Source organism: Rhipicephalus sanguineus, chromosome 8 (genome assembly GCF_013339695.2).
Source record: "Rhipicephalus sanguineus isolate Rsan-2018 chromosome 8, BIME_Rsan_1.4, whole genome shotgun sequence".
In the NCBI taxonomy this organism is placed as follows: Eukaryota; Metazoa; Arthropoda; class Arachnida; order Ixodida; family Ixodidae; genus Rhipicephalus; species Rhipicephalus sanguineus.
The window spans coordinates 83,815,055-83,839,412 of record NC_051183.1 but is presented as its reverse complement, the minus strand read 5'-3'; the positions used below and the strand labels follow the sequence as shown (position 1 = coordinate 83,839,412).

Here is a 24,358-nt window from a genome sequence, read left to right as displayed (position 1 = left end):
TGGTAAAATGAAACACAAGACGACTTTTGGCTCGTTCGGAGCCTGCAGTGGCAAGTCCAAAAATGTGGTCGTACGCTCAACTTGGTGGAGTGATGGCCCAACCCACCACAATGGTTGGGTAGATTGGCCATCGTGTCCGGGTTCTCGAGTGCTGCACCGCAATTTTTGGATTCCATGCGTATAACATAATAGCGGGGTGCTATAATCAAATGATGTGCCATGTGTTCTGATAAAGAATTATTTGACACCTAAGCAGTTCTTATGAATTGTGCATGCAAAGCCACTGTAGTTTAATGAAGTCCGAGTCAGCAATCAGAACGTATACATCTTAACAGCGTAAAGAACGAGTCCCACAAGAGAGAGCCATGTAAAGAAGACGGTTACTGTTTTAGTGCCCGTCCAGCTTACGTGCATTCTGTGCACATGTTTGCGCAGTTAAGTTGTACAAGTCTCCTGCAAGAAACTAGCCCAAATTTCTCTGTTGAGTAGCTAGCAACCAGGCGCAGACTGCGGTGCCAACACCCCACGCCACCGCCGCCCTGCTTGCCGAGAGATCGAGGGAGAGGGAGCACCACGGGCAGGCGCTAAACGCAGTGGGTGCGACAGAAAAGAAGATACTGCAAGCAATGCCAAGTTTGCTGAAAACAGTGCAGTATTCATTCAGATTAACCGCCTCCGATGAAGTAGTGCTGCGCACGCTGCTCACCGACAACATACTACATAGAAATTTTCAGTCGCTTGCCTGTCATTGCAAATGCGGTCACTTAATTTTTTTTTTACATCCGAGAAGGGTGAAGTCAGAAAAGAGAGTTCACTGGTATTCTGGAAGTGTCAAAATAACGGAGATGTCCACTTCGGCCTATCGTCATGAGATAGCTTGCAGTTGCTGTAAAAAGCCTCAATCAATTTCTTTTTCGCACAGGCGCGTTAAACGAGAGCCGCCTCAAACTTGATTCGAGTGCTAACACAATCAAATATTCCGAGTTAATGCATAGTCTCTGATATTCGTGCCGCGGCAGGCGGATCTCTGCAGGTTGCGTTCGTGGCGTTTAAGCTCCTTCTGTCCCTCTAGTCCGTGTCGAGAGACGTCAAAGCTCCGTGACGCAACAATAGCGTTGCCGAAGAACAATCGGAAACTGAGCGCCACTTGCCGAGCTCCATCCAATCAGCAGCGGCCGAAATGAGGATAGCTCCCCTGGAGAGCTAATCTTCAACTGTCTGTCTAACGGACAGGTCCACTTCGGCCTGACGTCATCAAAACGTGCTCAGTTTCTTCAATGAACGTCAAGCCATTACCTAATCGCGAACGTTCGTTAAATGGAAACCCTCTAAAACGTAACTCCTGGGCTAATTGCGAGAACGTAATTAGTTATTGCACGATCTCCGAGATTTGCACGTCCAAGAGCGGAGCGCGGTTTGACGTACCGACGGCACTCAATTTAGAGATGAGACGTCAATTTTGTTGCGACGAAGTGCACGCTACGGTGCGATTACGTGCATATCAAAGTAGTGGTCGTCAGCATATCCTTTCGGGATCGGGCAACGTCTGAGTTTAATTTTCGGAGCTATAGAACTTCCTATGTGATGTTTATTACATTGCTATACAAATGGATGGCCAAAGCCGGCGTAGCTCTTTATTAAAATACCTGACTGCGATGCAAAAAAATCCCCCCAAAATTACAGGGTCCCTCATGCATTCACAAAAGACGACTCGAAGGCGAACGCAGTCTTCTTTTTTTTTCTTTGTCGGAGTATTGACCCTCCTCTGCCCACCTCCGAAATCTTTCCGCACCTATGCCTCAAACCTGAAGGCATTGCAAGCTTTCTGCACCTCATCTGGCTTTTTACTGCTTCTGTGATCGCCCCACTTTTGAAAAAAACATGGTTGATCCCTCCGTCATAGGAATCGGAATAACACGAAAGTAAAGCGTGCCCTTACAGAAGTAACTCAATGTTTACTGTACATTGATATAAGAGAGTTTGAACAATGTAATGTGGTGTCTGGCAGCTATGGCACCGTTTAACGTGTATGCACCCAATTTGATGATTGGTGGTACATCTCCATCCCGATGGCTAACGTCCATGCTAAATGATTCAACAAACCCTTGTGGTAGCTATAGTAGTTAACGGTGAAAGCGTAATCAGAGAACGAGGTGTGACAGCCAGAAGAGCGTCGCATATTGGACGCAGAACTTTGTCGCCATCCCGCGGCATGATAAAATGTGATTGAACACCACGGCCGGACTAGAGGGAAACGCAAAGCGCGTCATGCCGCCCCGGTAGCCAGGCTGCGATTTTTCTAGGGGTGAGCGCGTGATCGGCGAACGCGGTGTTACAGCCAGGTGAGGCAGGCGCGCGTCGCAGAGCTATGAGCAAGGCCGACGCTTTTACGACGCTTGGCTAAGGTCGCCACCTCGCGGCGTGTTAAGACATTGACAAAATTGAACTTCTATTGAAAACGCGCCGAATGGGAGGGACGTGTAACGCGTTGCAGGTGCTAATCGCGGAGGCCAGAGTAATGACGAATTACTTTACTTTGCCGCTCCCAGAGGGCAACACCACCCCGCCGACCGGGAGAGTGGTAGATATAAAAGGCGCTTTTGTAAAGCCTCTAGAATCTGTGATCGTAGCGCAGTGGATAGCGTGCCCGGCATCTGGTGTTGTGTACGGAGTGGTCGTTGGTTCGATGCTCGTTGACGGAACGTTTTTTCTTTGCCATCTGCTCGTGCATATTTTTTGACGTCATTTCCGTGACGGAAATACGTCACTGATGTCTTGGTGGACCCCGGCATAAAACACTTTCGTGTTAAAAAGCGACAGTATCATGTGACGTCAGGAGATATGACGTTATAATGACGTCATGATGACAGCATAAATTTTGCCGATATGTGACATGATTACGTCGTGTCGTGACGTCATTACGTCACGATTTTTGTTACATCACTCGTGTGGACGCCCACGCCGCGGGACGCCGACAGTCAATTTCTGTGATAGATGAGGCATCTAAGGCTGTCGCCTTAAAATACCTTCGTGCGACAGCTGTGTCATTTGGGGTAAACTGTGACGCCAAAGGCTAGCCTTTTTTGTGATAACGCTTAAACAGTTTTTTTCTTTAAGTTTAGCCGCATTCCACCAATGTGCATACGTGTTTCACGTAGATTCCCACTTTTCACCCCTGGCAACTTTCTTTTAACGCATTTGTAAGTTCACCAGTGATTTTTTTAAATAACCAGTAATAGTTCGGCAATCGCATTTATACTTCACTATGAATGTTCCAAGAACCGTTCACGTAAATAACTGCAGTAACTGCAGGACAATTGGGGATACTTTATATACGCTGGATCTCGAAGCCCAGTATAACAAATGTTAGCGGCACGTCAAGTATCCCGTAGCCATTCAGGAACCTTCCTTGCTCTACAGTGCATTTTGAAACGACAAGGAGCTTTCTCTTACTTTCAACTCCATGGAAAAGCTTCACATTTCACACTTGTTTTTATGGATGGCACACTATCCTTATCTACGAACAAAAAATCAAGTATGAGGCTGGCAAGAAAAATTTCAAGGGACATACTTGCAAGGGGTGTCCCCCATATGCAACTCAAGGGGAATCCCTCGTGATATACCCAATTTGTAGGTAGTATAGGCTTAATGGAGGCTAGTATTACAGCAAAAGCTGTTATGAGATCATTTCAACGGCCGTTTTTGGCGCCGTAGTTGTCCGCCGCCGTCGCCGCCGCCGCCGGTGTCCGTAACCACTATCGCACGAAATAAGTAAAAAATGGAAGTAAGAAAAAATTTCCAGGATGGAACGAGGTTCGAACCTGGGCCCTCTGCGTGGGAGCCCAGTGTTCTACCCCGGGGCCATGCCGGTGCTTGAAACTGCGTTGCAAAAAGACCCTATACAGCCTTCATGTCGGGAAGGAACCACATTAAGATGTGTATTGCTGTGTGGTAGAAGAGTAAAATAACAACCAGGCGTCACACAATGCAAATTGCGCAACGAGTGGGTTGTTGAGTGCTTCCAACCCATTACAAAGGCCTCTACGGTAATTCTTCATCGTCATCATCCCCAGCATCAACAAAGTGCACATAATGCCTTACAGGTGTTTAGCTAGTACCACGGTTCTCCGCAGAATGACGAAAAATTGCATATGGGCTGCTTCCCTACTTCACAAAAATTATTATGATTTATAGCGTTGTGGGTTCCTGGCAAGTGCACTTCTATCGGATGCCAAGGAAGCCCATAAGGCCCACATGATCCATTTCCTCAGGATCTCAATAAAGTTAATTCCTTCTCTCTCTCGCTCCCTGTTTCTCCGGTTAACGTATGTTATAGAGCGTGGTGGGACAATTAAATAACCACCGGGCGTCACAATATGAATTACGTAACTAGTGGCTCGTTTAAAGCTTCCAACCCTTTACAATGGGCTCAGCCATAATTCTTCATCGCCATCAACCACCGCAATAACAAAGTGCACATAATGCCTCACAGATGGTACCTCCCTTCTCCACAGAATAACTAATAATGTCGTCCTGGGTGCTTCCCAACTTCCCAAAAATTATGATTTGTGGCGTAGTGGGTACGTTGGTAATGTACGTGTATTAGTAGCCAGAAGAGAGTTTATAACGGGCTCTAGAAATGCCTCTGTTCCAGCTTTCGCTGTGACTGTGCTGCGCTTTCCGCGCAGGCCTGGCGTTTTATTAGCTTCTATTAGGTAATGTCGACTGCTCTTTGCATATCATTATTAATATATTGATTTACAAGGTTCTAATGTAGAATGTCGGAGTGCCCCTGAATAACGTTTGTGCCATTTTTAACACGAAAGTGTTTTATGCCGGGGTCCACCAAGACTTCAGTGACGTATTTCCGTCACGGAAATGACGTCGAAAAAATATACTCAATTAGATGGCAAAGAAAAAAAGGTACCGTCAACGGGCATCGAACTCACGACCGCTCGGTCCGCAACATCAGATGCCGGGCACGCTATCCACTGCGCCACGGTCACAGACTCTGTAGGCTTTACGAGCGCGCCTTTTATATCTACCACTCTCCCGGTCGGCTGGGTGGTGTTCACCTCTGGGAGTGGTAAGGTAAAGTAATTCGTCATTGCTGTGGCCTCCGCGAAAAGCACCTGCAACACGTTTACGCGTCCGTCCCATTCGGCGCGTTTTCAATAGAAGTTGAATTTTGTCAATGCCTTAACACACCGCGAGGTGGCGACCTTTGCCCAAGCGTCGCAAAAGCGTCGGCATCGCTCAGCACACGCTAATACAAACTACAAATAGCTCTGAGACGCGCGCCAGCCTCACCTCGCTGTAACACCGCGTTCCATGCTCACGCGCTCTCCCCGAGAAAAGTCGCGGCCGGGCTACCGGGGCGGCACGACGCGCTTTGCGTTTCCCTCTAGTCCGGCCGTGGTGTTCAATGACATTTTAACATGAAGCGGGATGGCAACCAAGTTCTGCGTCCAATATGCGACGCTCTTCTAGCTATCACACCTCGTTCTATGAGTACGCTTTCACCGTTAACTACTACAGCTACCACAAGCGTTTGTTTAATCATTTAAGATGGACGTTAGTCGTCGGGATGGAGATGTACCACCAATCATCAAAGTGGTTGCACACACGTTAAACGGCGCCATTAGCTGCCAGACATAAATATACGTTGTGCAAACTCTCTTATATCAATGTACAGTATGCATTCAGTTACGTCTGTAAGGGAACGCTTCACTTTCGTGTTATTCCGATTCCTATGACGGAGGGATCAACCATGTTTTTCACCGAAAACGCAATGCGGTTTGCGAAATCCCCGTAACTTTAGATGGCTCCGTTATACTCGCTAAAATCAATGCGAAGGAGATTATTGAGCCTTACTGGAATATATTTCTAAGTTTGATACACAATGCAACAAAATACTACAAAACTACGTTACTACACGTAATGCAGAAATCGCGCTATAGCGCAGTTGGATGGACCGTGTTGTGGTTGGTGCAGCCCGTCTAATTACATTACAGCACGCTTACCGAAGACCATTAAATGACGTGTTGAATTCTTGTCATTCTTCCTATCATGGATGATATAATTTCTCAGGTTGCATACATCTATACCCTCCGAATCATACGTGGCTTACTGCCTGTGAGACTTCATATGATAAATGCACTAATGACACTGCCGCACGCCTAATAGCCACCATATAATATGAGCTGAATCTGACTTCACAGATGGATAGCTGCATTACTTGACATAATGATGGTTCACAGAAAAAAAGAAATATTCTTCTGTAGAAAGTGTCATGCTATTATTGTCTGTACTGCACATCCTCCATCACTGCGATCTCCGCACCGCGCCCACAATATTTGATATATATTGCAGATCTCACTTGAACATTCCAGTTCTCCCATCCAGGTGGCTGCTGTATTTCTTCTTCTGAATTCAGATTACTTGCTTGATTCCTGAGAGTGTTTGATCAAGGAGTAAGTTTAACTAAGATTCTCCCAATGGCAACTCATCAATATCAGTAGACTATTGTTTGTTAGATACTTGTATGCAACATTTTAAAGATGGCTGAATGGTGGCCCTTCTTGGAGCTTTCATCACAGTTCACGAATGTGGTCACACCATAATGCTAGGCCAGGTGACCTTTAAGGTTTTGCAGCTTGAACATATTTAAGAAAAAAAGCTTTAAAATGTGGCAAGTTTCTCGCCTCAAGGGAAAGGATATTCAATATAGATGCACTGGTACCTTAGTACTTAGAATGCCTAAAGCTGCAACACTATTGAAAGCAGCGCTAAAGCAATCGATAAAACTTATGGCAAAGTCAGTACTTCGCAGATGTTCGTGCAGTAGGTCTCCGAAGATTGCAATGACCCCTAAGAAGGCTGCTACGTCAGCGTATGCTCTGGTTGTGCTTCGAGTGTGCGATGACCTGGAGTTTAATTAACAGGAATGCGTGATTACATTCTGACAAGCATGCGACCTGCATTCGATCGCTCTTTGCTCACTTGTCCAAGAAGCCTAAAAATAAAAGAGTGTTACTGCCGCGCGCGAAGCCTGCTTCAATATAACAAGCCTGCACACACTGCATCAGGGCATCATGCGACTTTCACAAAAACATGGTTGATCCCTCCGTCATAGGAATCGGAATAACACGAAAGTGAAGCGTTCCCTTACAGACGTAACTGAATGCATACTGTACATTGATATAAGAGAGTTTGCACAACGTATATTTATGTCTGGCAGCTAATGGCGCCGTTTAACGTGTGTGCAACCACTTTGATGATTGGTGGTACATCTCCATCCCGACGACTAACGTCCATCTTAAATGATTAAACAAACGCTTGTGGTAGCTGTAGTAGTTAACGGTGAAAGCGTACTCATAGAACGAGGTGTGATAGCTAGAAGAGCGTCGCATATTGGACGCAGAACTTGGTTGCCATCCCGCTTCATGTTAAAATGTCATTGAACACCACGGCCGGACTAGAGGGAAACGCAAAGCGCGTCGTGCCGCCCCGGTAGCCCGGCCGCGACTTTTCTCGGGGAGAGCGCGTGAGCATGGAACGCGGTGTTACAGCGAGGTGAGGCTGGCGCGCGTCTCAGAGCTATTTGTAGTTTGTATTAGCGTGTGCTGAGCGATGCCGACGCTTTTGCGACGCTTGGGCAAAGGTCGCCACCTCGCGGTGTGTTAAGGCATTGACAAAATTCAACTTCTATTGAAAACGCGCCGAATGGGACGGACGCGTAAACGTGTTGCAGGTGCTTTTCGCGGAGGCCACAGCAATGACGAATTACTTTACCTTACCACTCCCAGAGGTGAACACCACCCAGCCGACCGGGAGAGTGGTAGATATAAAAGGCGCGCTCGTAAAGCCTACAGAGTCTGTGACCGTGGCGCAGTGGATAGCGTGCCCGGCATCTGATGTTGCGGACCGAGCGGTCGTGAGTTCGATGCCCGTTGACGGTACCTTTTTTTCTTTGCCATGTAATTGAGTATATTTTTTCGACGTCATTTCCGTGACGGAAATACGTCACTGAAGTCTTGGTGGACCCCGGCATAAAACACTTTCGTGTTAAAAAAATTTGCATCGGCCTGCGTGGCCTCACGAAAGCGGTGACTTCAATATTTTATTTCAAGAAGGATGATGCCAGCAACCAGTGTGAGGCTTGTTGTCTAGGAGTACCTTGTTCAGCCCTGCGCCTAATACACTAAACTTGTGAGTGTTAGGAGTGGGCTTATGGACAGTGTGTTTTCTTCCGGATTGATTGCTTTTATGCAAACATATCCTAATGGCAATTACACAGGGAAACTTAGAGCGACGCCAAAAAAATTGCGTGGAGAAGGAACGTGCGAATAACGCAGACTTGCCTTAGCGAAGACGACGTGGTGTAGCGGCGACGCCCTCTCCGCTGCGCAACTACTGCGTGCGTATTCACAATTCAAATTCGGGTGCTGGTACACCAGCAAGTGTTTCATTTCTGCAACTCAGCTTTGATGTCTGCTTTGATGTTATGCTTTGTTGTACCGTGATGTCTAAGCCAAAGAGAATGGAGGTGCCGTTTTACTGGGACAGACGCCGGCTTTTAGAACGCTACCTCTACTTATCCCGGTGTAAACCCAGAAAATGCCTCGTTCTGTGAACTTGAGCTTCAAGCTCAGAGAAAGATCAACGCCGGTGAAGGAGCTTCAGAGAAACACACGTGTGGCGCGTTAACGCAAAATAACAGCTGCTCAAGCGTGGCCTCCGCGATTAGCGCAGGTTGCCGATGCTAAGCGCGGAGGCCACAGCTTAAGGTGAGTCTTTCGTGCCGCCACCTCCAAAGGCGCAGTCTGCATTTACGATCACTGCGCGTTCACGCCAACTGCGTTCACGTCACAGAGCTGCGTCTATGTGTTCTCTTGAATCGCAACACATTTATGCCTTGCGGCATGTAGTTGAGGCGCGTAGAGTTCTCCTTGTCTTCATCGAAACGAAGACATTCAATAAACTTGCATTTTTGCAAACCAACGGCCTCGTCCTTTCCAAAAGCAAGCAACACGAAGCTATCAGTCGACAAACTTATTTAACCACCTGCGAACATGCAAACATTCTGGCTCACTCTGCCACTTGATGTTTTCATAACAAGTCACACAGTGACTTATACATTGGCCTAACACGACTCGTAGGCGAAATGCATCATACTGTTTTTCCCTTTCTCCTTAGTGCATTGTGTCGATCTCTTCCGCACGCTGAAGCTTTCTGCAGCTCACGTGCTGCTGCACTGCCTTCGGAATCATCCTGATGTCGCCACAAGATCTGGCAATTTGTCACGTCTTGTTGAGCAGAGCTCATATGACCTTTGACAAGGTTTCTCACTCAGTTTTTCTGCATCCAATCATGAGACATATAGCCTTTTTCCTTAAAATGTGACCCCGAACTATGCACATGAGACTGAAAGTGAAGCTCAGTGCTCAGTGCTAATTGAAATAGCGCTACTAAGGTTGGTAATACAACGGCGGTATATGCAGTGTCCATTTACTACACAAATGTATTCAAGTCACCAAGTTAGTCATGTTCATGGTATGTTAGAAATACGTAAACAACAGTGCAATGTATTTATGTTAGATGTGGCTTAAAAACTGAAGCGCTAATGCCGACGGAACTGATAGATGAGTCACGTAAAAAGTATCATCACCTTGGGTCTGTTGTGCTGCACTTATAATCCTGTGAAAACAACAAATAACCACCTTTACGACGCAAATAGTTTAGAACCAAGTCTTTTGTCCACGTAGTACATCGGCGCGTAACTGTAGTCTTCGCTTTCAAATGTTAATAACAACATATAGCAAAAAGTGCTTCTGCATAAGGTTGTTATTGCTTTGCTAGGGTTGTGGCCAGGTATGCGGGCTATACGGAAGCTTATGGAGAACGCTTTGTTCACCTAGATGCGAATGTTGCCATTTTAATTTATTTATTACATACTGGTTCATAGAATATTTGAATTTATTGAAAGTGTTAAGGTGTTTATTTGACGGCACTCAGCGACAATACGCAGTTGCGGCAGTCAAGGCAAAGCGCGGACTCTCAGCGCGAGCGGCGTTTTTTCAGGACAAACCAAAGAGGACGCCCCCGTAGAGGCGCTAGAGAGCGCAGCCCAAGATAAATGACATTTGCTTGGATTAAATAGCGTATGTTGGCATAACAACTTCAAGATCTAGCATAATATTCCGCGAAATTGCAGCAACAACTTACAAAGGCGCGAAACATTGCTGGGTTAACTGTATATTATGCCTGATCATTTTATCGAGGGATACTTCATCGTTTTCCAGCCCGGCACAACAGTTGAAAGCCATCAACTGGTTAACAATTGCATTGTCATTGAGTAATCAGAGGAATGAAAGCATAGGGAATGCGAAGCAACGAAGATGTATTGAGGATGTGAAATCTACCGCCGTTTCACGTTTTTCTAGGCAGACATATTGGAGCTACCGACTGAATAAGTATAACTATGGTGGCTTGCTTTTCAGGTGAAATACGAGGATGGAGTTTTTACGCCAAGGCATTTTATTGACGCTGGCCTTATCCTTCCTCCTTTTCACGTTGGAACCAACGTGTGTGCAAGGTCAAATGGGTAGGTAGCTTGTTGTTTACATGGTAACACCGCAGTCGTAAGTTGAAGCACAATGTACAGGTAAAATCGTCATAACAGCATAACTACGTCATAACAGCATAACAAGCAAATGTTTCTCACAGATTGAGTAGGGAGGCAAATATAAGGAACGGAGCTTAGACGGTTTTGAGGTGTGTCAATAGCGTGCGAAACGAGAAGGAAGTAAAGCGACGAAAGCCAATCGAAGATTCAGTGGAAGCAGAATGAGTGCCTTGAAAATAAACACAATTGTGCTCGCCGGGTCAACGCTCGATAACGGTGAAATGAAAGACGGAGTTTCTATCAGTGTTGATGACTCGGGAAGAATGCGTGGCACCAAGAGCGACATGCCCTACGTCTGCGACCCGTACGGCGCGGTTTCGGTGCAAGCGCAAGAGCTTTCAAGAGCGACAGTGAACAGCCGAACTGGAATTTGACGCACACTCCCGGTGTCAGTCAAGCCACTAAGACGAACATTGCCACACACACACACAAAAGAAATTGATAAAGGATTTGAAAACAAAAGTTGTTGACCCCTCCGTCATAGGAATTGGTATAACACAAAAGTGAAACGCGTGTTTGGAAAATCGTTCGGTGTTCTTTGTACATTGAAAAATGAGCTCCGGCACAATGCCTGTTGTTTGTTGGCTACAGCGCCGTTTGACGTGGATGCACGTACGTTGATCCTGGTGTCGCATGTCCATCCTAACGACTAACCTCAATGATCATGAATAAACTATTGTGGTAGCTGAAGTAGTTAACATAAACTCGGACACAGCTTATGAGGAATCCCCCACAAAGATGCAACAACGTGCACACACCCACTAGTACTCGATATACGCTAATGGAAAGCGTCGTCATTTGAGGAGAGAAACGGCATGGTGTGCGCTCTCCAGGAATTGGGTTACCTACACTTCCGGTCAAGCGTACACTACGCTCAGCACTTCAGGAACGCGTGAGGCAGAGCTCGTAGCTTGAGCCGTGAGCGCGCGCAGGCGTCCAGCTGCCCGCTGACGTGTCTCTCACCGAAACAAAGGACTCACTCATGCTGTATTGAAGCGAAATGGACGGAAATCGGGACGGCAGCTTTCGCTCCGCTGAGGCTACGGAAGTGTCTCCTGTCAGCGCTCGTTAGGGTCATGACGCAGTACTTCGGTTCACTTCTCCAAGACGGTGACATCGCGCCACGCCAACATTGGTCACTGTGAAACGGTCAAGGTGCGAAAGATATAAGGCGCGTTTGTAAAGGCTGATGCATGAGCGTCGGTAGCGCAGTGGGTGAAGCGCCCAGCTATTATCATCGCCGACGGAGAGGTCGTGAGTGAGATTTCCAGGTCATCAAAATGAACGAAACCACTGCGCCTCGCTTGTTTTTGCCATCTCTTGCTGTGCATTTTACAGACGCCACACCCGTGACGGTGATGATGTTAGTGAAGTATTCGGCACCCCGGAACACTTTCGTGTTAAAGATGTCCGAGAGATTCACGCAGTGGGTAATGTCAAGTGAGGGTTTCTCAACGACGTCTCTAATGCAGTTCAACTGCCACAAGCCGCTTTGCTTAGTTTGACGCCAGGAACGCCGTAAATACATCAGGGTAGAAGCGCGCTGTGAGAGAGTCAAATACAATCGCTGCGCGTCGATAAAAATAACCAGGCGTAGCGAGCTCTTGATGGAGGGGTGCTAGAAGACCATGTCAATTAGGCTAACAGGAAGCGAATTGACATTACGAAGTATACGGACTGTCCTGGTCGGCAAAAGAACTGCGGGTCGACTAGCCCAGCGGCTGCGGCAGTAACCGATGACCGATGCCCCGAATATGATAACATGCAGCTGCTTTCATGGTTGCGCCATTGCGACGTGTTTCGCTCTCCAGCCGCATATAATAGGAATGGAGTGAAAAGGAGGTAGATAGTAAGGTTGAGCAAAGCGTGTCAGGCGAAGACAAACTAAGACCGGCATCAAATAGATCATGGTCCGAGACAAAGTGAATACTGTCATTAAAGTCGATTGTGATGCTGCTTTGGCGTCAATAAACAGGTGGTCAAGTTATCATGCTGAGAGTGCTAGAAGAAAATCTCGTGACATGCACTCTAAATCGAGGATTTGGGGAGTATTTCTGCCACACAACAATAATCCTCATCTGGATTGCTCGCGTTTCCATTCTTGAAAACCCGGCTCTCGCCCCTATCCTATCAAGAATGCTATGTCATGCTGACAACTCGCGCGCCGTTCGTTATCGGAAAGTGCCGGGATCGCGGTGATAAGCTAGGAAAATGCGCTAGGTGGATGATAGGTATAGTTGTGTGGCAGAAATACTTCCTAAATGCTCGATTTTTTCTTATAGTGTGTGACATAACATCATCATCATCATCATCATCATCAGCCTGTCTACGCCCACTGCAGGGCAAAGGCCTCTCCCATGTTCCGCCAATCAACCCGGTCCTGTGCTTTCTGTTGCCACGTTATACCTGCAAACTTCTTAATCTCATCTGCCCACCTCATTTTCTGTCTTCCCCTCACGCGTTTGCCCTCTCTTGGAATCCAGTCAGTTACCCTTAATGACCACCGGTTATCCTGCCGACGTGCTACGTGGCCGGCCCATATCCATTTCTTCTTCTTAATTTCAACTATGATATCCTTAACCCCCGTTTGTTCCCTGACCCACTCTGCTCTCTTCCTAACACGAATTGCTCTCTTCCTAACATAACAACGAATTGGCAAAACGTATTATGTTTTGAGGTTCTCATCGCTTTCAGCTGGCTCAGAAAGGTGGCATTCTTGTGAATCGTATCGCTAATGGGGATGTTCTTGAGCACCATCAGACAGAACCTGTCGCAAGCAGGCCATTCGCGGATTCGATGAGTAGTGAAAATACAAGGTTACGTTTATAAAAACACGAAGAAATTCAACGTGGCAACTTACAGGAACTTTTTCTGTCGGAAATTGCAATTTCACCCACGTGCGTAGCAGCGCAGCATTTCTGTTGGTGAAGGCAAAATGAACGGTTACGCGTGAAACAGTAAAATACAACATAAAAAAGGTTCATCGCAAGGGCGAAGCAATATGCGATATGAACAAATTGCAATGTTTTTCGATGTAAGGATGGCAGCTAACTCTTTTGGGTCCGCTGTTGCGTGGCTCACAAATGGATGGTGTCAGAGAATACGGCCGCTCGAGGGAGAGAAGCGGTTTTCCACAGTCTCTTTGTGCTGAGAGCACAGCATGTAGAAGGGTATACGAAGCGTCTGTTGATGCCTGCTGAGTTCGCGCGCGCCAGAGTTCGCGACTGCGCCCTTATAATCAACGTTCACAATTGCTGCTCGAGAAACACAACCCTCCTCCCCATCCCGCGTTCTCCTGCAAGACGGGCCGGGCGTTTCTTGTCTACTTGAGCAGCAATCGACGGCAAGCATCGCACGCGGGTTGGTGTTATCGCATGCCCACTCCGCGCGAAGGAGTTGGGTCGGTTCGTTTCGAATCTGCTTCAGCCGCGTTCACCGCCGCCGCACGCGTGCGGGGGGATGTTATCGATTTGGACTTTATAAGGAACATGACGGTGACAGTGACAACAAAAACACATCGAGAGTGTCATGTATTTGTTACCGCCATGAAAAAATGCGGCAACGCGAATTGACAAGTGACCGCAATAAAACATCAGATTTGCATATCATAAACGGCTGATCGCCCACATGTTCACGATAGAGAGAGCAGCACTTGTTGGACAACGCCGCATAAAAATACTCATGTGACCAGCGCACCTTCAGGCGCCTATTTGTGCACGCCGACATTTCCGTACACTTGCCAGCGCCGGGTTTATCGCGAATTAGGCCGCCACCGCCAATATATGTAACTCACAGAAGCTCCGCTCGGAGCACTCGTAAATCAGAGATATTGCACTGATGACCATACATGAACTTTTGAGACGACACATAACTTTGCGCGTTTCGCTCCTGTGAATGAACATATGGTGACGACAAAAATCACCATTAGGTTCTAGAATTTCTCAGGCCACATTTAGGTGTGGTTTTACTTTGATGTACACTAAAATTTTGCCTTTAACTTCCGTGTTCCTTACATATCTAAGCCCTCGGGATCCTCCTACTGTAAATTTGGGTCATTTTAACAGTAGGCTTAGGTTTTTAAGGCAAATAATAATATCCGTCGTTTTATTTTCAGTGCGCGGCCAGGGTTCTAAAGGTGGTCCGCAAAAACCAAATAGCGGCACTCCTCGCCCCGGAAACTCTGGTAGGTATTGAATCCCTGCCCTTGCTAAAATAACACCGCAGCCAAAAGCATCGTAATCAAAGTAACCCTTACTCGAAGGGTTACGCTGAGATAAGCAAACGATTTAGATTACTATTCGACACTAATATCTTTTTACGTGTGTGAAGTCCCCTATATTGTATTTGACAGAATAAAAAAGAAAGACGACGGCTTGCTAGATTAATTCTAGGTCACTGCGAAATACTTATGACTTCGCAACTGCACAGTAAATATAAACTCGGGAGCCATACGCTGTAAAGTTTCAAGCATTACTGTAAGCTTTACTGTAAGGCAGCGACAATCACGTTCTCCAGCGTGGTCAAAATTCTCATTTCTCATATAGCCATCTTATAAAGCAGAATTTTTGCCATACGACACAGGGGCGATACGGGCTATGGAATAAAACTGCCAGTAATGAGTATCGGGGTTCCATACCTTGTTGATATAACTTAGCAGCTTTAGTATATCTTAAGTGTAACGAACAAAGGGACAGAGATGCACACGCACGGCGCTAGGTGCGTGCTTAGGAATCTCGCTTTGTCCTAAGTCGTAGCCGCAGCTTGCACTTGAAAATATGCTGAACGAACACGCCCAATCAGCAATTCTCCTAGCATTAGCTCGGGCACCCCTGCAGCGATTCATGTGAGTAAGGAAGTCAATTCAAATTTCAACGACCATTTCAAATAAGCACTCTATTTAACAGGAAAGCTTACATAAAGTGACTGTATGATGCGTGCTTCTAATTTTAGCCAAGTGTTATATAGTTTGAAATTATTGCAAATTTACTAATTCCAGAAAAAAAGTGGCGTTTATAACATTTAACCTCAGAATTAGAGAACATTACCGCAACTTAGGGTTTAGCGCGGAACAAATATGGAAAAAAAAACGCATATTTTTACGCTGTAAAATCACCGCACTTTGTCAGTGGGACTTGAGCAGCGCATACGTAAATATTCCAACACCGTCTTAAGGACTGTAAATATATATATATATATATACATACACACACACACATATATATATATATATATATATATATATATATATATATATAGCTGCAACCGTTTGAAAACCTCAGCCGGGCAATATATAATATATATATATATATATATATATATATATATATATATATATATATATATATATATATATATATATATATATATATATATATATATACGGTTGCAGCTCACACAAATAAAACATTTTGTCTGCACACACAACGAAAGTATTGGAATCATCTTCGTCCTAATATATTTTTTCGGTCACCAGAAATTAGGTCATTTCAGCGGAGCATATTTAAAACGAAAAACATGCCAGAGCTAATGCTCCAAGTCGTCGTAGGCACACGTAAAATTCTTTAGATGCACTAGAGAGAAATGTGAATTTTGTCGCATTAGTAAAAAATCCTTGTAAAAAATCAGGCTCGCCGCTTTATCGACCGCTACAGGACTTCTGGTAAGTGAAAAAAAAAACGCAAAAAAAAGAGGGCGACGCTACCTTTACGAAATCTGCTGACGTCTGAGAGACGTCAGCAGATTTCGCTGACGTCTCTCAGAGCCTACATCGTACTCAACCAGCAAAAACTAAACAGTTTTTCATCTAAGCGGTCCGACAACCAACATCAATATATATTGTTGACGCAATGTGGCAAGAGTACGAAAACAAATGTTTTAATATTCGAGCCGTCACACTGAAAATCACGTGTGGTTTCTCTGGAGGGAATTTTAGAAGGGAAATCCTAACCTGTGTTTCATCGTCTTACAGAAACCTATGATCATAAAATTACTCACGGTAGTGTTCAATGTTCCTTTACGGTGCAATATTCCTACATCTCCAGTTCATGCACATAACCACAGTGGTTGTGCCATGCCATCATGTGAAACATCATATTATAATGCACCGCAGCGTCGAATTGTCTTGTAATGCCATAAGTGTCCTCGCAGACGCCTGTAGCTATGGCCACATAGGCGTATCGCTGTCCAGACCAAAACATGGTCGTCCCGTTGGTGTTCCACAATGCGTTAGCGAAAGCTGTATAGAGGACTTCGTTCTTTGCTGCTTATTATTGCGCGGACGGATGAGTTGACCTTTCCTTTGCAGTGCACTGCAGATAAACAACGACGATGAAGAGTGTGTCTTCGTTGGTGACGGCTAGAAGCATGTCGACAAGAATAGTTGCCGCGTTCCCTAAATAAGATTGCATGACATCGTCGGTGTTTTTTTTTTCTGTGCCGTTTGGTATATACGTGAAGTTGCATACACGGTAATACAACCCCAAGACTTCTGTTCAAATGATACGTGTGTTATCATATCAGCAAATGTTTTAAAGTCGTCCTTTCGTGTGTTGTGACTGGTCGTCTTGTGAAGGCTTCTCTTGCATCGCACAATGGCTTGAGTTAGCTCCACCATAAACCCCGTCGGTGCGAAGGAAACGTGCCCTCCGTTACACCATGTCGTAGCAGTATGTTTTTAACACAATTGGCTACCTCGGCTGCACTACCATTGAACGGGTCTTCTATCGGTTTATTTATTAAACAAGTGTACCGGGCTAGTTGGTATAGATCCATATTTGTAAGAAGCGCACAACTACACACAGGGACAGCAAGAAAGAAAGACACAACACAAGCGCTTTCTTGCTGTCCCTGTGTGTAGTTTTGCGCTTCTTGCAAAGATGGTTCTATCGGTTGTAGCCCGTCAAGTAGCCTGTAGCCACGACTATGAAATAGCGCCGAATGATAACTTTGGACAGGGCACCAGTAAGACTTGATTAAGGAATTACTCGTGCTTTGTCAGTGGTGTCTTGCATCGCTTACAATCCTGAACTTTTTCTACGTATTGAGCGACGTCATCGTTCGCCCACGGAGAGTAACACTTCTCTTGAATCCTAGAGAGAGCATGTCACAAACCAAAATGACCAGCGGTTGCTTCGTCACGCAAGGGCTTGAAGATATTCTGGATGCAGTACTGAGGTCATAAAGGGAGTTGGGTGGCACTGGCGAGTTTGCCTTATAAGGACGCCTTTTTTTAAGCATCACAAGCAATCCCTGCCTGGGAAATTTAGGGAAAATTATTGCGTGCCTTCTAAGTACTCCACAAGGCATCGCAGATCTATGTAGGTCCGCTGGTGTTAGACGAAATTGGCTGCCATTAGACTTCCCAGAATGGCGTGTTGATCCTGCTCACCTTGCAATTGCGGGTCAGTGAGCGTCATGCTGTTTTAATCAGGACTTTTACACCATGGTGATCCCAAATCTGTGGAGTATAATTCTCCACCGCGCGTGCCCACGTGAAAGGCACTGGAGGTTTGCAAGCTAACACAAGACGTTGTGGTCACTTTATCCTTGAAAATGGCTGCATGAAAGGAAAAGTGCTAAAGTTCAACGCTGCTGAATTAACTACACATTATTCCTTTTTCATCAATGAAAAGTTTCATTTAGATTTGCTAAGGACTAGCTAGCCTCATTAAATATTTTCAATATCATTTTTAGAGTACGAGCGTTATCCCGCCTGTAACGCTGCAAGATTCAGTGGGAATTTCGTTATCGGCTTGTGCGTTGAAATGCGAAAGAACCAGCAGCGTGTGCAGGCCTCGCCTTAGGTAACGAGATGCTTCAAAATGCACCATTTTCCAGTTGAAACCGGCGTCCGATGTCGTCGATACTGCGCTAGGCGTGATGATGACAGAATTCTTTGGCAAGATGCGTTGGTAGTGGGCACACACGCCAAGAAATCACCGCACTTTGTTCTTGTCCATCGGCTAAGGGAATTTCAGCACATGGTAGCCAGCTGCTCTGAGAACTGGTTAACCTCCCTGTCCTTCCGTTTTTTAACACGAAAGTGTTTTATGCCGGGGTCCACCAAGTACATCCGTCACGGATATGACGTTGATAAAATGGACGCCAACGAGTGAGAAAGAAAAAAACCAAGAAAAAGATACCCGGCTGGGAATCGAACCCACGACGGTGCGGCCGCGACGGCAAGCGCCCGACGCTCTACCGACTAAGCTAACTCGAGAAGCGATAGATACAGCGCGAACGCGCCTTATATCTTTCACACATTCTCTTTCGCGGCGGGCGGAGCGGGGCGGTGCCGCCGTCTGTGAGATGTGAAAAGAAGTACTGCTTCACGATCGACACTTACTAGCGCTTACTCCGAGATTGCGGGCGATATCGGAAGTCATGGTTAAGGCACCCTTGACGCAGTTACGTTCTTTGCCTTTGGCTTCGTGTTAGCATGCGTCGGCTCATCGGAGTAGGGCAGCTTCCACGTGCACCAACGGGATTTCTCCGCCGCCGACTGCTTCAATTGCGAGAGCACCGACTAACAAAACTGCTGCAATATGCGTTGCAGAAAGGACGCGATTTCGACGGGCGAATGTCGTGCCTTGGTGGAGCGAGAGCAGCGCCTGCGAGACAGAGGCCAGCGGGACGCACGGGTTGCGGCTCAGGCTACGAACCTCTACCTCCCGTGTTGCTGAAGCACAGTGTGTGTTATGTATGCATCAGCACAGGCGTCGGCTACCCATTACTAGAAAGCGCACACCGTGCCGTTTCTCTCCTTATATGACGACGCTTTGAAGAAGTGCATACCGGGTACCAGTGTTGATTATGAGCTTGTTGATATCATCCGTACGCGGGATTCACGATTCGCTGTGTCCAAATATATGTTCACACCGTCAGCTACCACAACGGTTTAATCATGATCATGGGCGTTAGTAGTCGCGATAGAGACATGCCGTCAACATGGGTGCATTCACGTCAAACGGTGCTATAGCTACCAAACACGAATAGACATTGTACAAGTTCTCATATATCGGTACACAATAAGCACTACTTCTGTGAAGACGCGTTTCACTTTCGTGTTATACCGATTCCTATGACGGAGGGATCAGCCATGTTTTTTCTCCTCTCTGTCCTCATGACACCATCTGTGCTCGCGTCGTATTGAGGAACTCCAGAGTCGCTTATTACGTATCATTTGAACAGATATTAGAACGTGATGCGGCCCTTCATTGCTGACATTGCTGACTATACCTATGCTTATATGTGCATAGAGATCTAGGCTCATAATCACTAATAATATAATGCTTATCTCACAATAACGTAGCCTGTATAGTTCGGCAATAACTTGTTCGGCATTTTAGCTGTGAACACGGTGTACTGTGTAAATATGATTAGATGTTACCACCTTTCCAAGTGACCAACCACTATACATTGCATTGCTGCGCCAAGCCATTAGCTGATATTAGCCCCCCCCCCCCCCCCTTTGTAAACGCTATTGGTCATCTTCTACCCCGAAAAGTGGCTACAACGCGGTATAATAAAGAATTTCTGTTCCTCATCCTTCAGCGTAAGCATGCACCACATTATGAAGCTTCGCTCGCACGTCTCCGATCCGCATTAGAGTGTATATCCTTGCAAAGCCTCAGAAATAATATAGGAAGCTGCTTCGTAATGCGAGACCTATTTTTCATTCGTGTCCAGGTATTTGGTTTTGTTTGTACCGTTTCTCGTATTTCCTGTTTCGGACGCGGTGCCGCGGCACTTCGTGAATTATAAATTGCATGTATTGCAACATTATATGACCAACTCATTCTCTCTCAGGAACAAGGAAGCCAGGTCAAGGACCACCGAAAGTTATGTTCCCTCTGATATATCGGAGTAGGTATCTGGCTCACATACGAGTCTTTATAAAAGCTACGTCTCTTGGTAAATTTACTTCGTTCGCAAGATGATGCGTGAAAGCTAAAAGCAACGAAGCTCGTTTAAGCCGCCTTGGTGTCCCTAAAGATCTGTGACATTTATTATGCAGGCGGTTTCATCAGTCAGCTGCACGTTACATTGTTTCTGTACAAATGCCGAAAATACTGTATTCCAGAGCAAAGGTGCAAATGGTGAAAAAACTTTCATGCTAACTTCCCAATGTGTACTACTGAGAGCCGTTGCACGTTACATGAAGTCAATTTACTTTTGCTACACACTACGCCCATTCACTTCAGATTCACCATCGTTGTGTTGTGCCAGCCGCCCGAATTCCCGCATAACTTGTAGACAACGTTGAATCTTCTTATTGTGTCATGTGCACGTGATGCCTGGCCTATTTTCTTTATATGTCACTAACAGATATGAAATTGATACACATGACGCATGATACATAACATACATGAATTTGTCCCTTGAAGTCTTTGACTGTGAATTTCTATTTTGTTCTATTTAGGTATGGTGTCTAAGCTACAAAAATGATCATTGGGCCAGAGTTTTGTTTTAGTCCATAGAGATCAAATAGCATGGAAGATATTTGTAAGTCTGGCAGGTCTAAGACTACATTCACCATGCACAAGAAGGCTTTGCGCTTGCTTTTATTTAAAACGTCGCATTGAGCTCGAGCGGATTGTTCGGATAAGTGGTATCCCTATTCATGAGAACAAATAATTTCCATATACTGCATACAGCCCCAAAGACATGCACATTTGTAGTTTCACAAATTTTCTTACACCACTCTCATCGCTACAATAATGCTCATCTCCATGAATGAAAAAAAAATATGTTTATTTTTTAAAATATGTATTGCGAGTATTCCTCTTAATTTTCGGTGTGAAGGAGCTTTCAAGCGCGAAAAATTGTAAATGCACCAAGACACACCGTTTTTCTGAAGCACCAAGATAGTAGCCAGTTTTGGTATTACATCACTGGGATACAATTTAGTAAACTTGAACCCCTCCCACGTAATTTAAACTAATACACTTGCAACATACCACAACAAATAAATAGCTACTCATATAACGAAATGTCATAGCACTCACCTAACGCACTCTCTAACTTTTATCATTCTCTCTAACGCAAAATTTAAATCTGTAAGGAGATGTTTAGAGACAACGGAAATTCCTGATTTTAGCAGGGTAAGACATCTCCATCTAACAAGCATAGATCTTATTAGCGAGGAAATGATTTCCATGCAGTCATTTCCAACACTATTTTTCATGAATACTATCACCCACACTTTTTCTTTAACATGTTCATTATTGCACAATTGCTCGTTGGGTACATACTACTAAAAGTCACGATCGCTAACTTACACAGGGAAACCAATCCGATAGGTCTGAAAATTATTATGGGTAAAACTAAACATATGTTCAAATATTTCGGAAGAGACCAACGCTTTGCGATAGGTAGCGAGGCACTGGAAGTGGTAAAGAAATGAGAAGGCAAATGTGGTGGTGATGATGATGACGAATAAATGTATTTAACGTTGACCATAAACGAAATTAAACAGCCGGAATTTCATAATATCAAAATCTGAACTAGTGCCTGCTGGTTGCGTATTCTAAACGGGTCGGAACAATATAGAAAATCGATCCGATTGTTAAGGTGACCATCTACAAGAAATAAGCCAATTTCTTTAACTGAAACAGATGCTGAAAATTCAATGTGTTCCTTCTACATTTTAGACGAACAAATGATCGCAAATAATAAACTATTTTGATTTTTTTCACATTCAGATGCAGTGTAGGTTCTAGGTCACGAGGTCTCCATCTGCTGTTGAAGGCAGTTGAGTTTGATAATCTGAGAGTTATTTTTAATTCGTGACAAAATTTATTTTGAAAGTATGTTACCGGTCATATTTAAAAAGTATTCGTTATCGAATAATACGTGTTCGCGTTTTTAATCCAAGAAACACCTCACTCGAGGTTCTATAGGATGAGATTGGGTTATGTACTCGCGAGAATCACTAAAGCATGCTAGGTTCTATGCAAAAGAAAGCGGACAGCATTCGTTAGGAAAACATTTTATATTGCAGCGCGGTAGATGTAACATTTTACAGTTTTCCTGTTAGGTTGAAAACAGTATTTGCCAATCTCTTTACACGAGAATCTCTCTACTCATTGCTGTCTGCCTTTTTTTATTTTAGGGACAGGGTAATAGCGCTGGCGACAAAGTCATACCAGTCTCCTGTGGAACTGAGAGCAAGTTGGACAGTTGCTGATAGCAAGGACCAGATGGTGCGACAATCCGCCGGGTGCACCTAGTGCCATTATATGCCTTCTAGCTCAGAAGCCATAAGAGCACCAGAGAAGTTAACCTAATAGAAACCGTGCTAGCACTCGTCGACAAGGCTTGCCAGGGGTTGGTGTCCAGGCATTAATTTGGCTGCTGGTGAACGTGGTTCAATTCGACAATTAAGAGCGCGCTTGTGGAGACACTGTCAGTTAGACGAAACGAAAAAAAGATAGTCTAGCCAAACTAATGCATAGGTGGGTGCATTGAAGTGACAACGACAAAATACGCCTGGGAGATGTCTTAGTTTTTCTACGCTTTGTACAATATTCGCGAATTCTTTGAGCCTGAATAAGCGCTCGTGCAAGTACAATATGCACATCGTTGCTTCGGCACACTGTTAAAACTGCTTGTCTGTTCCTTGTCATGAAGGGCCTAATAAATTGTCCGAAGAAAACTATTTTCTCCACTGCTACCTTCCTTCGTACTGTTACATAGTACATAAACACTGGACATGATTATCAAAGACATTTAACTTCATTAGACACCTTTATTTACATTCTGCCAAATAATGTGGGGTGGTGCAACTTGACGTAGTGTTTAAGCACCAGGGCTCGGAGTGTATCGATATAAAGTCTTAAAACTAACAGAGTACATCACGAATGCAAAGGTACAGGGTCCAGTTATAAGAACCGAGTTTTGCCGTGTTCACCGATTCTCTGCAATGGCGAGTAATCAAGCCACCACCCGATGGCTGGTGGCTTGTCCGAGAGACAGGTCTACAAAGCATACATTGAACGAATAATGACGCATAATGCACTACCGGTAAAGCAGATTTGTTGGAGGTGATGCATTTAATAGGCTGTCTTTACGCGTTGCACCCATGCATTCTTACTATGCCTCAATTAAATTGTATTGGGCTGAACCTCGTCACAAGTATTGTCCAAGCTAAACACCACACGCAGCGAGCCGGACGCTGCCTGCATGGCCAGGCAGTTCCCGACGGAAGCTACGCACAACCGGTTCCGCATAAGTCATGGGCCGTTAGCGTTGTAAAGAGCAGAGACAGCCTTGTGTTTGGGCCCAAAAGTTGGGGTTTCATTGTATGCTGCCCTGCGTCAGCCTTTTGAGCGTCACTATTGGAAATCACTAATAAAACTTTAACCTATTATGAATTAACGCTTGAGGAATATTGTGACCAAAAATTAAGAAGAACACGATCCAATATTCTTCGTAGCTTGTTAAGGGCACTAAATAGCGCATGATATGTAGTCCTGTACAAAGAATTGGGGGCCAGATACCACATTTTCCTAACTTTTGACTGGTTGCCAGAATGCATTGTGTGAGTACCCTTATAAAAGACCTTAAATTTGGCTCAAGATGACTTAAATGTCACTGAAAACTGGCACTAAAAGCGTTCGACCCTAAATGGTGCCCGCGAATTGCTGATAAGCTCCGTAAGAGTCAGGAAGC

The 24,358-nt window shown here is 45.2% G+C and overlaps 1 long non-coding RNA gene across 1 annotated transcript; it reads left to right on the top strand.

The window, feature by feature from the left end:
• Window positions 1-6,367: 6,367 nt before the first annotated feature.
• Window positions 6,368-23,339, top strand: LOC119402862 (uncharacterized). The gene is made up of 5 exons (XR_005185973.2): window positions 6,368-6,473; window positions 10,503-10,606; window positions 14,802-14,870; window positions 20,495-20,551; window positions 22,800-23,339. It is a non-coding gene; the product is annotated as an uncharacterized LOC119402862 (long non-coding RNA).
• Window positions 23,340-24,358: the final 1,019 nt, after the last annotated feature.